The following is a 16854-nucleotide window of genomic DNA, read 5'->3' on the forward strand; positions in this document are numbered from 1 at the left end:
AGGAGTTAAAATATTCTAAAGTCCTTATTTGTTTGTGAGGAGAGTAGAAATCTTAACTTATTGTATTAGTCTGTTCTTGGACTGCTATAAAGAACTACCTGAGACTGGGTAATTTATGAAAAAAAGAGATTTAATTGACTCACAGTTATGCATACCTGGGGGGCCTCAGGAAACTTACAATCATGGCAGAAGGCAAAGGGGAAGCAAGGTACCTTCCTCATATGGCCAAAGTAGGAGGAGGAGAGAGAAGGGGTAAGTGCCACACACTTTTAAACAACCAGATCTCATGAGAACTCACTCACTATCATGAGAACAGCAATGGGAAATCCACCCCCATGATCCAATCACCTTCCACCAGGTCCCTCACCCAACACTGAGAATTACAATTCAACATGAGATTTGGGTGCGGACACAGAGCCAAGCCATATCACGTATTAACCTAAAAAGTTTATGAACCTAAAAATTCACATTTAAAGAAAGAAAGAAAAGGGACTATAGAAAACTTTATTAAGGCCAGAAATAAGTACAGAGAAAACAGGGCAAATAGCAAATCCATAATAGGATGTTAGAAATATTTCCAAATATATGAGTGATGGGGTAAATGTAAATGATCAGAACTTTCCTGTTAAAAGACAGAGAATCTCAGATTAGAGAAGAACATAAAACAAAATAAAATGTACCTATACATTATTTTCTTATGAATTTTTAATGATGCTTTTTGAGACAGGGTCTCACTCTATTGCCCAGGCTAGAGCGCAGTGGTGCAATCATAGCTCACTGCAGCCTCAACCTCTGCAGACTCAGGTGATCCTCCCCACTTAGCCTCCCAAGTGGCTGGGACTACTGGTGTACACCACCATGCCTGGCTAATTTTTGCTTGCTTTTTTTTTTTTTTTTTTGCAGAGATGGGGCTTTGCTCTGTTGCTCAGGCTGGTCTCAAACTCATGGGCTCAAGTGATCTGCCCACCTTGGCCTCCCAAAGTGTTGGGATTACAGGTGTGAGTCACCACACCTGGTCAGATTATTTCTGAGTGTCATATTTAAAATGCAAAGATGGCCGGGCGCGGTGGCTCACGCCTGTAATCCCAGCATTTTGGGAGGCCGAGGTAGGCGGATCACGAGGTCAGGAGTTCAAGACCAACCTGGGCAACATGGCAAAGCCATGTCTGTCTTTTAACAGGAAAGTTTTGATCGTTTACATTTACCCCATCACTAATTTATTTGGAAATATTTCTACCATCCATGGTGAAATCCCGTATCTACTAAAAATACAAAAATTGGCTAGGCATGGTGGTGCACCTTTGTAATCCCAGCTACTCGGGAGGCTGAGGCAGTAGAATCCCTTGAACCCAGGAGGCAGAGGTTGCAGTGAGCCGAGATTGCGCCACTGCGCTCCAGCCTGGGCAACAGAGCAAGACTCCGTCTCAAAAACAAAAATGCAATGACACATAAATATTGAAACAAATGATAGAAAAAGATGTAGTAGACAAGGCAGGAGAATACAGTCTGAAGGCAGGGAACCTAAGGCTGATTCATGCTGACTTCCTAGAACTGAAAAGGAAAATCCCGCCTCTCCGTGCTCAAGTAACAAAAAGACCAGAGGCTACTACCTTTGCAACCTCCCACCATCACCTCTTTTCTGCCTTGCAGATGAAAAATGAAAGTACCTCTGATTGGTTCTCTCCTGTAGCCAATCAGACTGGCTGCAGGCCAAGTCTTCATAAGTAACTTTGTAACTTCACTTCAGCCTCTGATTGGTCACCGTCCACAACCAATCAAACTTGCTGTGGGCAACTACTTCATTTACATAGGGTGTGACCAATGGAAACCTTTAGAGGGTATTTAAACTCCAGAAAATTATGTAACTGGCTCTCTTGAGCTGCTTCCTCTAGCCCACTGCCACTCTGTGGAGTGTACTTTTATTTCTTTTGTTGCTTTGTTTGTGCATTTCTTCCAATTCCTTCTTCAAAATGCCAAGAACCTGGCCACCCTCCACTGGTAACAGTAGATAAATACTAGTGAAAATGAAAAGCTGATGCCGTTTTATTAATAACAGACAGATTTGGTTTTAAAACAAAAAGCACTATTATGAATAAAGAGGATCTTCATATAAAAATAGAAGAAACAATCCCCCAGAAGTATATAATGTAGTTTTCCTCTAACAATATAGCCACAAAATATAGAAAGCAAAACTTGTAGAATTTTAAGAAGAAATGCAAAAATCTATAATCATCATCATCATCATAGAGCTTTTAAAAATACATATGAGTAACTTATAAATGCAATACATAAAATGTTGTTAGGGATGTAGAAGATTTAAGTAATTAATAAGCTTGATCTAATGGGCCCCTCATTCAACAATTAGTGAATGTGTATTATTCTTAAATTTATATGGAATATGTAAAATTTGACCATGGGCCTAGGCCACAAAACAAATATGAACAAGAAGCAAGGACACATACATACCACATTTATGATGCCAGTACAATGATGTTAGAAATCAATAACAAAAAATAATCACAAGCCTAGACATATTTAGAAATTAAACTAAGAAAAACAAAAGAACATATTTCTAAATTAATTTATAGCTTTAAAATAGATTATAATAGATATTAGAAAATATTTAGAACTAAAAGGAAATGAAAACATTGTATACCAAAATTTGTAGGATGCAGCTAAATACAGTATTAGTAAGGAAACTTATAACCTAAATACATAAGTTAGAAACTAAGAAAGACTGAAAATACGCTCACGATTAGACTCAAGAAGTTAAAAATCAGTGGCATGCACCTGTAGTCCCAATAACTCAGGAAGTTGAGTCAGGAGGATCACTTGAGCCCAGGAGTTTGAGGCTGTAGCATGCTGTGATTGCACCTGTGAATAGCCACTGCATTGCAGCTTTGGCAACATAGCAAGACTCCATCTCTAAAAAAAAAAAACAACAACAAAAAAACAAAAACCATAGTACAGAGCAAACTCATAAGAAAATAAAAGGGGAAAAATAAAGAAAACAGCAAGGTGATTAAATATAAAATAACCATGCATTAGCTACTGTTAAGAAATCTAAAAGTTGCTTCTTTGAAATAGACAAATCTCTAACAAGTTCATCCAGAAACAGAGAGAGAGAGAGAAAGAGAGAGAGAGAGAGAGTATCACACATCAAAAATTTTAGGATTGTAAAGAGGGATGATTGTTGATATGGCAGATTGAAAGAATCGTAGATAAATACTAAGAACTACTTTCTTCTGATAAATGTGAAAAACTTTGCATGGTAGCCAGCCTCCAAAAAGGCCCACAGTGACCCTAACTTCCCAGTGTTCACAGCCTTGTGTAGTCCTCTGCCCTGAATCAAATCACTTAGAAATATGCATTTAAATTTCCTCCCTGTCTTTTCATGGCTTGTTAACTCATTTCTTTTTGGAGCTGGATAATATTTCATTATCTGGATGTACCACAGTTTATTCATTCACCTACTGAAGGATATCTTCGTTGCTTCCAAGGGTTGGTAATTATGAATAAAGCCACTAGAAACATCCGTGTGCAGGTTTCTGTAGGGACATAAGTTTTCAACTCCTTTGGGTAAATACCAAGGAGTACAATTGCTAGATGACACAGTTAGAGCATGCTTAGTTTAGTAAGAAACTGCCCAAATGTCTTCCACAGTAGCTGTACCATTTTGTGCTCCTACCAGCAACAAACAAGAGTTCTCATTGTCCCATGTCCTCTCAGGTATTTGGTTTTATCAGTATTTTGGATTTTTCACATTCTAACAGGTGTATAGTAGTATCTCATTGTTTTAATTGGTAAATCTCTAATAATATACCATGTTAAGCATCTTTTCATATGCTTATTTGCCGTCAGTACATCTTCTTTGGTGAGATGTATGTTCCAGTGTTTTGTCCATTACATTTATTTTTATTTATTTATTTTGTTAAGAGATGGGGTCTTGCTCTGTCACCCAGGCTGGAGTGCATGATCATAGCTCACTGTAGACTCAAGCTTCTGGGCTCAAGTGATTGTCCCACCTCAGCCGCCCAAGTAGCTGGGACTACAGGTGTGAGCCACCATGCCCGACTTTTGTCCACTTTTTAATTGGGTTGTTCATTTTCTTACTGTTGAGTTTTACAAGTTGCTTGTATAGTTTGGATGATAGCTTGATACCCTTCATCCTAAATCTTTTGCAAATATTTTCTCAGTCTGGTTTGTCTTTTCATTCTCTTCGCCGTGTCTTTTGAAGAACAGAAGTATTTAGTTTTAACAAAGTCCCATTCATAAATTCTTTCATAAAAGGGTCATGCCTTTGGTGTTGGATCTAAAAAGTCATTACCATGGCTGTTTGTGGTAGCTCATGCCTGTAATCCCAGCACTTTGGGAGGCTGAAGCAGGAAGATCACTTGAGCCGAGGAGTTTGAGACTAGCCTGGGCAACATAGCAAGACCCCATCTCTCTAAAAAACACAATTTTGTAAACTTAAAATAAATAAATAGTTATCAGCAAACCCAAGACTATATGTTTTCTCCTATGTTATCTTCTGAGAGTTTTATACCTTTGTATTCTACATTTATGTCTATGAGCCATTTCAAGTTAATTTTTGTGAAGGGTGTAAGGTCTGGATCAAGATTCATTTTTTTGGCGTGTAGATTTCCAGTTTTTCTAGTCCCATTTGTTGAAAAGACTACCTCTGCTCCACTGTATTGCCTTTGCTCCTTTCTCAAACATCAGTTGACTATACAGATGCTTCTTGACTCATGATGGGGTTAAACTCATTGTAAATTGAAAATATTGTATGTCAAAAATGCATTTATTACATCTAACCTACCAAACATCATAGCTTAGCCTAGCTTACCTTAAACGTGCTCAGAACACTTTCATTAGCCTATGGTTGGGCAAAATCATTTTTTAAAAAAAATCCCATTTCATATAATGAAGTCTTGAGTATCTCTTGTAATTTATTGAATAGTGTATTGAAGTGAAAAACTGAATGTTTGCACAGCAATCCCCCTTGATCTGTGCTTTCACTTTCTGTGATTTCAGTTACCAACGGTATAGTACAATAAGATGTTTTGAGAGAGGGGGAAAAAGAGAGAAAGAGACCATATTCATATAACTTTTATTATAGTATATTGTTATAATTGTTCTATTTTATTATTTGTTATTGTTGTTTATCTCTTACTGTGCCTAACTTATAAATTAAACTTTATTATAGACCTGTATGCATATGAAAAAACAGAGTATATATATAGGGTTTTACTAGCCTTGGTTTCAGGTAACCACTGGAGGTCTTGGAATGTCTTCCCTGCAGATAAAGGGAGACTGCTGTATACTACTAATGCAAGTCACTTTTGCATCATCTCAAAATTTAAAAATCATAGATTGAACCATCATTAGTCAGGGACCCTCTGTATGTATGTGGGTCTATTTCTGGACTCTATTCTATTCAATTTATCTATTTCTCTTTTCTTCACTAATATCACACTCTGTTGATCATTAGGCTTTATAATATGCCTTGAAGTCAAACACTATCAGTCCTCTTGTCATGGGATCCTTTGGGTGTGCTTCGCCAGCTGGAAACCTCTGTGGCTGGAGGCGCCTTCTGCCTAAGTATTGCTTGCGCCGCTGGGCTCATTCCGCCCACTTGGCCCTCTCAGCTATAGCTACCGCCCCGATCCCACACCTGCCAAGGGCGATCCAGGCGTGGAACAGCAAGGGGTGTGTGGGCAAGTGAGCGTGGGGTCTGATCACTGTGCACATCTGACTGTGGCTGGACCAGATGTATAGCATGCAGTTTCTACAGTGGGCACCTGCATCTGGACAAGGGGAGCATGGTGGCACCTGGAAGCTTGGAACTGCAGAGCCCCTAAGAGGGTGTCACAGCCCTGGCTTGGGAAGCCCCTACATCTGGGTTCCCTGAAGGCTGCAGCTCTTCTCTCCTTCTAGTCACCCACAAATTGGTAAGCTGGGGGGTGTATTTCAGCCCTATTTGTGTTACAGCTCTTTCAGTCCCGCCATCTGGTGGGTCCCAAGTTCTTGTCCTGCTTCGGGAAGAATGAGGCATGTGGACAACTGGAGGGTGAGCAAGGCAGAGAGGGGCTTCACTGAGCAACAGAACAGCTCTCAGGAGACCTGCAGTGGGTAGCTCCTCTCTGCAGGCAGGTCTTCCGACAAGTGTCCAGCTCTCAGCAGAGAAGAGACCAGCAGTGGGTAGCTCCTTTCCACAGGCAGGTCATCCTGACGAATGGAGACCTGAAGTGGGTAGCTTATTCCCATAGCTGGTAGTCCTGAGGTCTATCAGAGTCTGGCTAAGACTGGGGATTTTTATAGGCTCAGAAGGGAAGAAGTGCATACTGATTGGTCCATGCGTGGCCATGGGCGGCCCAGAAAAAGCACCACAAGTTCTCACTCTGGGAGGTGGACTCCTCCCGGAATTGGCAGCCCAGCTCCCAGGCTTCAGGCATCCATGGCTTGAAGGTGAAGTTTCACCAGGGACCCGCCACTTTCTGCCCAGAAGCCTGTCTGCCTCCTGCTGCCATCAACATGCCCTCCATGGTGCCCAGGCTGTTTGTACGGAGGGGCACCTGCAGGCCCGCACTGAGCTGCCCTTAGCCCCCTGCCTCACTCCCATGCTCACTGGCATCCGAAGTCTGGAGGGGGCCAAGGCAGCAGGGGGCTGGCATGTCAGCACTGTCCCAAGCATGCACACACCTGGTCGTGTTGCAATAGCACCTGAGCTCGGCCACAGCTTTGTTCCACACTGAAGCTGGTGTGCTGGGAGATGGGAGAGGCCAGAAGGTGAGAGAAGGCACTTTCTTTCGTTTGTTTGCTTTATTTTGTTTTGTTTTGTTTTGTTTTGAGACAGAGTCTCCCTCTGTCGCCCAGGCTGGAGTGCAGTGGCGCAATCTCGGCTCACTGCAACCTCCCCTTCCAGGGTTCAAGCAATTCTCCTGCCTCAGCCTCCAGAGTAGCTGGGATTACAGGCGTGCGTCACCACGCCTGGCTAATTTTTTATTTTTGGTAGAGACAGGGTTTTGCCATGTTGGCCAGGCTGATCTCGGACTTCTGACCTCAAGTGATCTGTCTGCCTCACCCTTCCAAAGTGCTGGGATTACAGGCATTACAGGCATGAGCCACCACCCCAGGCCTGGAGAAGGCAGTTTCAAGCCTGCGGGGGCAAGAGGCTTCCTGGGTCCCTGAGAGTGCGGGGATGCTGAGGTCTGGAGCTGTGGCTGGGCGGCTGCGGCTGCACTTGGGAGTGTGAGTTCCTGCCCCACCAACCTGCTAGCCCCGCGGAGTGGGCAACCCCAGCCGCGTCTCCCCCACTGCAGCTGGTGTCTTCACAGTGGTCGCTTCAGACAGGCCGCAGCTGCCATCATTCTGACTTTCTTCTCCTCCTTCAATAGTGTATTGGCTATCTGGTTCTTTTGCCTCTCCATATAAACTTTAGAATCAGTTTGTCAATATCCACAAAATAACTTGCTGGGATTTTTATAGAGATCGCATTAGAAGCTTTGGGGCAGCTTTTAATGCACCAATCAATGACTAATATACCTAGGGGAAATAGACTATTACTCTAGAAAATAATATATATCTTACTAAAACTGATTTAAGAAGGAGTGGAAAACCTGAATAGCTCAATAAATTGAATCAATAGCTAAAAATCTGCCCACAAAAGAAAACAAAATTAGATAAAATACCTGATCCACTTGACTTTACAGGTGAGTTCCACAAAACTTTCATGGTATGAAAAATCTCTATGTTATATAAATTATTCCACAGAACAGAAAAACTTCCCATCTCAGTTTAGGGAGCTGATATAATAGTGGTACCAAAACTAGACAAAGATGATACAAGGAAGAAAACTTATAGGTTAATCATAGATATAAAAATTCTAAATGAAATCTCAGCAAACAGAATTCATAATTATACATAAAATAATAATTTATCAACATTCGGTAGTGTATATACAAAGAATAAGCACTGGTTTAATAACAGAAAATCTATAGGTGTAATTCCACAAACTAACAGATTAAAAAGAAACATCATACAATCATCTCAAATAGACATATTTTGAAAAACATGATAAAAGTTGACACTCATTAATTGATTTATAAAAACCTTAGCAAACTACAACTTCCCTAATATATCAAAGGGTACCTACCAAAAACCTAATGGAAATAGTACGTTTTATGGTGAAAAGCTTGAGGCTTTCCCTCTGTTGTTAGGAATGCAACCAGGGGAGAGTTTGATCCCAGTCACAAGACTGGGTCCAGGGGATTTGGATTTTTAGTTATGAAACTATGTGAGAATTAGTGTCAAATACCTCAGTGCTTTTGCTATGGCTGGGATGACCACAGAAGTAGGCATTATAGCAAAATCGTGAAAAATCTTGGAATCAAAATAATAAATAGAATATAGAATCACAAAATATTTATTTGGAGTCCTAGAATATCAGAATAATTGAATTACATAGCCCTAGAATCCTAAAATAAATGAATGTTAAAAATCCTAGAATCTGAGAATCAGAATATTTTTCTTAATTTGGGGAAAGTTGATTGTTTTTGCAGACTGCTCTGCACTGCATGTTTGTGTCCCCCTGAAACTCATATGTTGAAACTCTAAACCCCAATGGGATGGTATTAGGAGGTGGGGCTTTTGCACGGTAATTAGGTGTAGTGTACGTGAGTTCACAAGGGTGGAGCCTCTGTGATGGGAATCATTTCCTTAAAAGAAGAGAAAGAGACCAGAGCTTGCTCTGTCCACCATGTGAGGGTATCATGAGAAGACAGCACACGCAGACCAGAAAGTGGGTCCTCATCAGGCATCAGATCTGCCAGCACCTTGATTTTGGATTTCCCAGGCTCCCGAAGTGTAATAAATAAATGTTTGTTGTGTAAGCACTCTATCTATGGTATTCTGGGATAGCAACCCAAGCTGACTAAGACACAGGCTAACAAATTCCTCCTTCTCTTGAGCCAAAATAATAATTATTATAATTTTCATCTTTCCTTGAGACCACCATATGACAGCATTGTAAAGATACATTTGAAAACAACTATTATATCTCCCAATCTCTTCTCAAGCTAAATATTCCAAATTTTTCATTTAGTGTAATATCCATATGTGATACTAAAGCAAGATACTTCGAGACTGTATATCTCCTGTTACTCATCAAACATTCACCTACTAGTTTTACTAATTATTGGTGGTTCTTGCCTGAAACAATTATTACTACAGTATTTGCCAAATAGGAATTTTTCTAACTCCATCATTCCTTCTACATTTACTACTTGTCATCTTTCTTTGTTTATAGCAGTATGGATACACAAATTCTTATTTATTTTGATGGGCTTAATCCATTACTCCCGTTTTTATTTTTTATTATTTATTTATTCATTTATTTATTTATTTATTTTGAAACGGAGTCTCGCTCTGTTGCCCAGGCTGGAGTGCACTGGCACGATCTCGGCTCACTGCAAGCTCTGCCTCCCGGATTCACGCCATTCTCCTGCCTCAGCCTCCCAAGTAGCTGGGACTACAGGCACCTGCCACTATGCCTGGCTAATTTTTTTGTATTTTTATTAGAGACGGGGTTTCACTGTGTTAGCCAGGATGGTCTCTATCTCCTGACCTCATGATCCACCCACCTCAGCCTCCCAAAGTGCCCATTTTTATTTTTATTTTTTTATTTTTTATTTTAAGATCTGGGGTATGCGTGCAGGATGTGCAGGTTTGTTACGTAGGTAAACGTGTGCCATGGTGGTTTGCTGCACCTATTAACCCATCACCTAGGTATTAAGCCCAGCATGCATTAGCTCTTTTTCCTAGTGCTCTCCCCCACCGCCCTCCCTTGACAGGCCCCAGTGTGTGTTGTTCCCTTCCCTGTTGTCCATGTGTTCTCATTGTTCAGCTTCCACTTATAAGTAAGGACATGTGGTGGTTGGTTTTTTGTAACTGTGTTAGTTTGCTGAGGATAATGGCTTTCAGCTTCATCCATGTCCCTGCAAAGGACATGACCTCTTTCCTTTTTATGGCTGCATAGTATTCCATGGTATATATGTACCACATTTTCTTTATCCAGTATTTGGGTTAATTCCATGTCTTTGCTATTGTGAATAGTGCTGCAATGAACATATGTGTGCATGTATCTTTATAATAGAATGATTTATATTCCTTTGGGTATATGCCCAGTAATGGGATTGCTGGATCAAATGGTATTTCTAGTTCTAAACCTTTGAGGAATCCCCACACTTTCTTCCACAATAGTTGAACTAATTTACATTCCCACCAACAATGTAAAAGCATTCCTATTCCACAACTTCTCCAGCATCTGTTGTTTCTTGACTTTTTAATAATCGCTATTCTGATTGGCATGAGATGGCATCTCATTGTGGTTTTGATTTGCATTTCTCTAATGATAGTGATGTTAAGCTTTTTTTCATATGTTTCTTGGCCACATGTATGCTTCCTTCGAAAATTGTCTGTTCATGTCCTTTGCCGACTTTTTAATGGGATTGTTTTTTTCTTGTAAGTTTGCTTAAGTTCCTTGTAGATTCTGGGTATTAGATCTTTGTCAGATGGATAGATTGCAAAAATTTTCTCCCATTCTGTATGTTGTCCATTCACTCTGATGATAGTTTCTTTTGCTGTGCAAAAGCTCTTTAGTTGAATTAGATCGCATTTGTCAAATTTTGCTTTTGTTGCAATTGCTTTTGGCAATTTCATCATAAAATCTTTGCTCATGCCTATGTCCTGAATAGTCTTGCCTAGATTTTCATCTACGATTTTTATAATTTTGGGTTTTACATTTAAGCCTCTAATCCATCTTGAGTTAATTTTTGTATAAGGTGTAAGGAAGGGGTCCAGTTTCAATTTTCTGCATATGCCCATCCACTTGTTAGAGCACCATTTGTTAAATAGGGAATCCTTTCCCATTGCTTGTTTTGGTCAGGTTTGTCAAAGATCAGATGGTTGTAGATATGCAGTTTTATTTCTGAGTTATCTATTCTGTTCCATTGTTCTGTGTGCCTGTTTTTCTGCAAGTACCATGTTTTTCTAGTTACAGTAACCTTGTCGTATAGTTTGAAGTCAGGTAGTGTGATGCCTCCGGCTTTGTTCTTTTTGCTTAGGATTGTCCTGGCTATGTGAGCTCTTTTTTGGTTCCTTATGATTTTTTAAATAGATTTTTCTAATTCTGTGAAGAATATAAATGGTAGCTTAATGGGAATGACATTGAATCTATAAATTGCTTTGGGCAGTATGGTCATTTTTGCAACATTGATTCTTCCTATTCATGAGCATGGAATGATTTTCCATCTGCTTGTGTCCTCTCTGATTTCCTTGAGCAGTGGTTTGTAGTTCTTCTTGAAGAGGTTCTTCACCTCCCTTGTTAGCTGTATTCCTAGGTATTTTATTGTCTTTGTGACAATTGTGAAAGGGAGTTCATTTATGATTTGGCTCTCTGCTTGTCTGTTATTGGTGTATAGGAATGCTTGTGATTTCTGCACATTGATTTTGTATCTTGAGACTTTGTTGAAGTTGGTTATCAGCTTAAGAAGCTTTTGGGCTGAGTCCATGGGGTTCTTTAGATATAGGATACAGTTTGAATACAGTTTATTTCTTTCTCTTGCCTGATTTCCCTGGCCAGAACTTCCAATATTATATTGAATAAGAGTAGCAAGAGAGGACATCCTTGTCTTGTGCCAGTTTTCAAGGGGAATGCTTCCAGCGTTTGCCCATTCAGTATGATATTGGCTGTGGGTTTGTTATAAATGGCTCTTATCATTTTGAGGTATGTTCCTTCAATACCTAGTTTATTGAGACTTTTTAACATGAAGCAGTGTTGAATTTTATCAAAGGCCTTTTCTGTGTCTATTGAGATAAGCATGTAGTTTTTGTCTTTAGCTCTGTTTATGTGATGAATTACGTTTATTGATTTGCATATGTTGAACAACCTTGCATCCAGGGACTTGATCATGATGGATAAGCTTTTCGATGTGCTGCTGGATTTGGTTTGCCAGTATTTTGTTGAGGATTTTTGCATCAGTGTTCATCAGGAATATTGGCCTGAAGTTTTCTTCTCCTTCTTTTTTTTTTAATCTCTGCCAGGTTTTGGTATCAGGATGATACTGGCCTCATAAAATGAGTTAGGGAGGAGTCCCTCCATTTCAATTGTTTGAAATTGTTTCAGAGGAAATGGTACCAGCTCCTCTTTGTGCCTCTGGTAGAATTCAGCTGTAAATCCATCTGTTCCTGGTTTTTTTTGGTTGGTAGGCTATTTATTACTGCCTCAATTTCAGAGCTTGTTATTGGTCTGTTCAGGGACTCAACTTCTTGCTGGTTCAGTCTTGGGAGGGTGTATGTGCCCAGGAATTTATCCATTTTTTTCTAGATTTTCCAGTTTATTTGCATAGAAGTGTTTATAGTATTCTCTGATGGTTGTTTGTATTTCTGTGGGGTCAGTGGTGTTATCCCCCTTATCATTTATGATTGTGTTTATTTGAATCTTCTCTCTTTTCTTCTTTATTAGTCTAGCTAGCAGTCTATCTATTTTATTAATTTTTTTTCAAAAAAACAGCTCCTGGATTCGTTGATTTGTTGAACTTTTCATGTCTTTATCTCCTTCAGTTCTGCTCTCAGCTTCATTATTTCTTGTCTTCTGCTAGCTCTGGGGTTTATCTGCCGTTGGTTTTCTAGTTATTTTAGTTATGATGTCAGGGTGTCAATTTGAGATCTTTCTGGCTTTTTGATGTGGGCATTTAGTGCTATAAATTTTCCTCTTAACACTGCTTTAGCTGCATCCCAGAGATTCTGGTACATTGTCTCTGTTCTCTTTAGTTTCAAAGAACTTCTTGATTTCTGCCTTAATTTCATTATTTGCCCAGAAGTCATCCAGGAGCAGGTCGTTCAATTTCCATGTAGTTGTGTGGTTTTGAGTGAGTTTCTTAATCTTGAGTTGTAATTTGATTGTGCTGTGATCTGAGAGACTGTTTGTTATGATTTCAGTTTTTTTGCATCTGTTGAGGAGTGTTTTACTTCTCATTATGTGATCAATTTTAGAGTAAGTGCCATGTGGCACTGAGAAAAATGTATGTTCTGTTGTTTTGCGGTGAAGAGTTGTGTAGATATCTATCAGGTCCACTTGGTCCAGAGCTGAGTTCAAGTCCTGAATATCTTTGTTAATTTTCTGTCTCAATGATCTGTCTAATACTGACAGCAGAGTATTAATGTCTTCCACTATTATTGTGCCAGGGCCCAAGTCTCTTGTAGGTCTTTAAGAACTTGTTTTATGAATCTGGGTGCTCCTGTATTGAGTGCACATACATTTAGGATAGTTAGCTCTTATTGAATTGAACCCTTTACCATTATATAATGTCCTTGTTTATCTTTTTTTAACTTTGTTGGCTTAAAGTCTATTTTGTCAGAAACTAGGATTGCAATCCCTGCTTTTTTCTGCTTTCCATTTGCTTGGTAAATTTTTCTTCATCCCTTTATTTTGAGCTTATGTGTGTGTTTGTACTTGAGATGTGTCTCTTGAATACAGCACACTGATGGGTCTTGTCTTTTTATCCATCTTGTCATTCTGTGTCTTTTAATTGGGGTATTTAGCCCATTTACATTTAAGATTAATATGGTTATGTGTGAATTTGATCCTGTCATCAAGATGCTGCTTGGTTTATTTTGCAAACTTGTTAATGTAGTTGTTTCATAGTGTCGTTGGTCTGTGTATTTCAGTTTTTGTAGTGGCTGGTAATGGTTTTTCCTTTCCATGTTTAGTAGTTAGTGCTTCCTTCAGGAGCTCTTGCAAGGCAGGCCTGGTTACGAAATCTCTCAGCATTTGCTTGTCTGAAAAGGATTTTATTTCTCCTTTGCTTATAAAGCTTAGTTTGGCTGGATATGAAATTCTAGGTTGGAAATTCTTTTCTTTAAGAATGTTGAATACTGGCCCCTAATCTCTTCTGGTTTATAGGGTTTCTGCTGAGAGGTCCACTGTTAGTCTGATGGGCTTCCCTTGGTAGGTGACCTGGCCTTTCTCTTTGGCTGCCCTTAACATTTTTCCTCATTTTGACCTTGGAGAATCTAATGATTATGTGTCTTGGGGTTGATCTTCTCATGGAGTATCTAACTGGGGCTCTCTGGATTTCCTAAATTTGAATGTTGGCCTGTCTTGCTAGGTTGGGGAAGTTCTTCTGGATGATTTCCTGAAGGGTGTTTTCCAACTTAGTTCCATCCTCCCCATCTCTTTCAGGTACTCCAATCAGTCATAGGTTTGGTCTTTATACATAGTCTCATAGTTCTTGGAGGTTTTGTTCATTCCTTCTCATTCTTTTTTCTCTAATCTTGTCCACCTACCTCATTTCAGCATGATAGTCTTCAAGCTCTGATATTCTTTCTTCCACTTGATTGATTTGGCTATTGAAACTTGTGTTTGCATCATGAAGTTCTTGTGCTGTATTTTGAAGCTCCATCAGGGCATTTGTGTTCCTTTCTAAACTGGTTACTCTAGTTAACAGCTCCTGTACACTTTTGTCGTGGTTCTTAGCTTCTTTGCATTGGGTTAGAACATAATCCTTTACCTCAGTGAAGTTCATTATTACCCACTTTCTGAAGCCTACTTCTGTCAGTTAATCCATCTCAGCTTCAGCCCAGTTCTGTGCCCTTGATGGAGAGGTTTTGCAATCATTTGGAGGAAAAGAGGCATTCTGGCTTTTGGAATTTTCAGCATTTTTGCATTGGTTTTTCCTCATCTTTGTGAATTTACCTACCTTTCCTCTTTGAGGCTGTTTACCTTTGGATGGGGTTTTTGTAGGGCCTTTTTTGTTGATGTTGGTGTTGTTGCTTTCTATTTGTCTTTCTTCTAACAGTCAGGCCCCTCTTCTGCAGGTCTGCAGCAGTTTGCTGGGGGTCCACTCCAGATCCTGTTTGCATTGCTATCCCCAGTGGATGCTGCAGAACAGCAAAGATTGCTGCCTGCTACCTCCTCCAGAAGCTTCATTGAAGAGAGGTACCGACCTGATGCCAGGCAGAACTCTCCTGTATGAGGTGTCTGGCCACCCGTGTTGGGAGGTCTCACCCAGTCTGGAGGCATGGGATCAGGGTCCCACTTAAGGAAGCAGTCTGGCTGCCCCTTAGCAGAGCTGGTGCACTGTGCTGGGGGAATCCCCCTCATCTGGATTGCCTGGACTCTTCAGAGCCAGCAGGCAAGAAAGATTAAGTCCACTGAACCTGAGACCGTGGCCGCCTGTCCTCCCACATGCTCTGTCCCAAGGAGATGAGAGTTCTGTCTGTACACCCCTGGCTAGAGTTGCTGGAATCCTGCAGGGAGGCCCTGGCTAGTTAGGAGGATGGATCCGGGTCCCACCTAAAGAAGCAGTCTGGCCACGATCTGCCACAGCTGCTGTGCTGCACTGTGGAGAATACTGCTCAGTCCAAACTGCCCAGCCTCCCTAACACTGGCCAGGGAAAACCACTGACTAGAGCTGCAGTAATGGTGATCATCTCTACCCCTGGGAACTGGTCGTCTTAGGCAGACTCCAGGCTGTTGTGCTGGCCTACGAGGATTCCAAGCCAGTGGGTCTTAGCTTGTGAGGTTCCATGGTAGTGGGACCCACTGAGGGAGGCTGCTTGCCTCCCTGGCTTCAGCACCCTTTCCATGGGAGTGGATAGTTCTCCTGCCACCCTGGAGTTCCGGGAGCCACCAGAGTATGTAAAGATCCTGCAGCTCAGTGCCTGCCCCAGTGGTTGCTGACTGGTGCCCCTGTTGTGGGTATGCCCAGTTTTGTGCTTGGGACCCAAGGTCCTGGTGGTGTTGGCACACGAAGGAATCCACAGATTGCAAAAATCCGTGGGAAAAGTGTAGAATCCCAGGCAGGTAGCATAGTCCCTCACCACCTCCCTTGGCTGGGGGAGGGAGGTCCCTTTGCTCTGTGCAGCTCCTAGGTGAATCGTCACCCCACCCTGCTTTTCCTTCCTCTCCATGGGTCATGCCAACCATCTATCCAGTCCCACTGAGAACATCCGTGTCCCTCAGTTGACAGAAATCACTCGCCTTTTGCGTTTGTCTTGGTGGGAGAAACAGACCAGAGCTGTTTCTACTTGACCATCTTGGCCCTTCCCCCTATTTTAAATTTTGATGCCCAAATTGTTCCAGATTTTCCAGTGAGAGACCCTTGGTGACAGCTCTGTAGCTCACTTAAATAAAATGACACAGATACATTTTAGGTTCCATACTGAGCATACTCCGTCTTCCTTCCTTCCTTACCACCATATGGAAGATGACATGGATGCATGTTTTTGTTTTTGTTTTTTTACACATATGCATACCTATAATAAATCTGTATTCTTTGTGCATTTAACATTATTTTTTTCCTGAATGGTATCACGCTTTGTGAAACTCTTACAATGTACCTTTGTCACTTGTCAATAGGAATGTGAGATTTACCCATACTGATACATCTAAATCTGGTTAGGCCATTTTAACTGCTCTCTAGTAGTCTGTTGTATGATAAACCACTTAAATACACCACCACCCCCGCCCCCACAACACACACTCACCCACATATACACATATACATCTGCTGAGGAACAGTTAGGTTGTTCCTACTTTTTAGCTATTACAAATAATACAGCGCGTTTTTTCTTGTATGTCTCCATTGCCCATGTGAAAACAATTCTCTAGGGTTGATAATCCAGAAGTAGAGTTTCTGAGTCATAGGGTATATGCTTCTTTGGATATATGAGGAACAAATTCTCTCCAAAATGGTTGTACCAATTTATACTCCCACCTGCAGTATGTGGGAGTTTCTATTTCTCAATCTCCTCACCAATATCTGTTATAACCAGACTTTAAAACTTTTGCTG

Source organism: Pongo abelii, chromosome 9 (assembly GCF_028885655.2).
Source record: "Pongo abelii isolate AG06213 chromosome 9, NHGRI_mPonAbe1-v2.0_pri, whole genome shotgun sequence".
NCBI lineage: Eukaryota > Metazoa > Chordata > Mammalia > Primates > Hominidae > Pongo > Pongo abelii.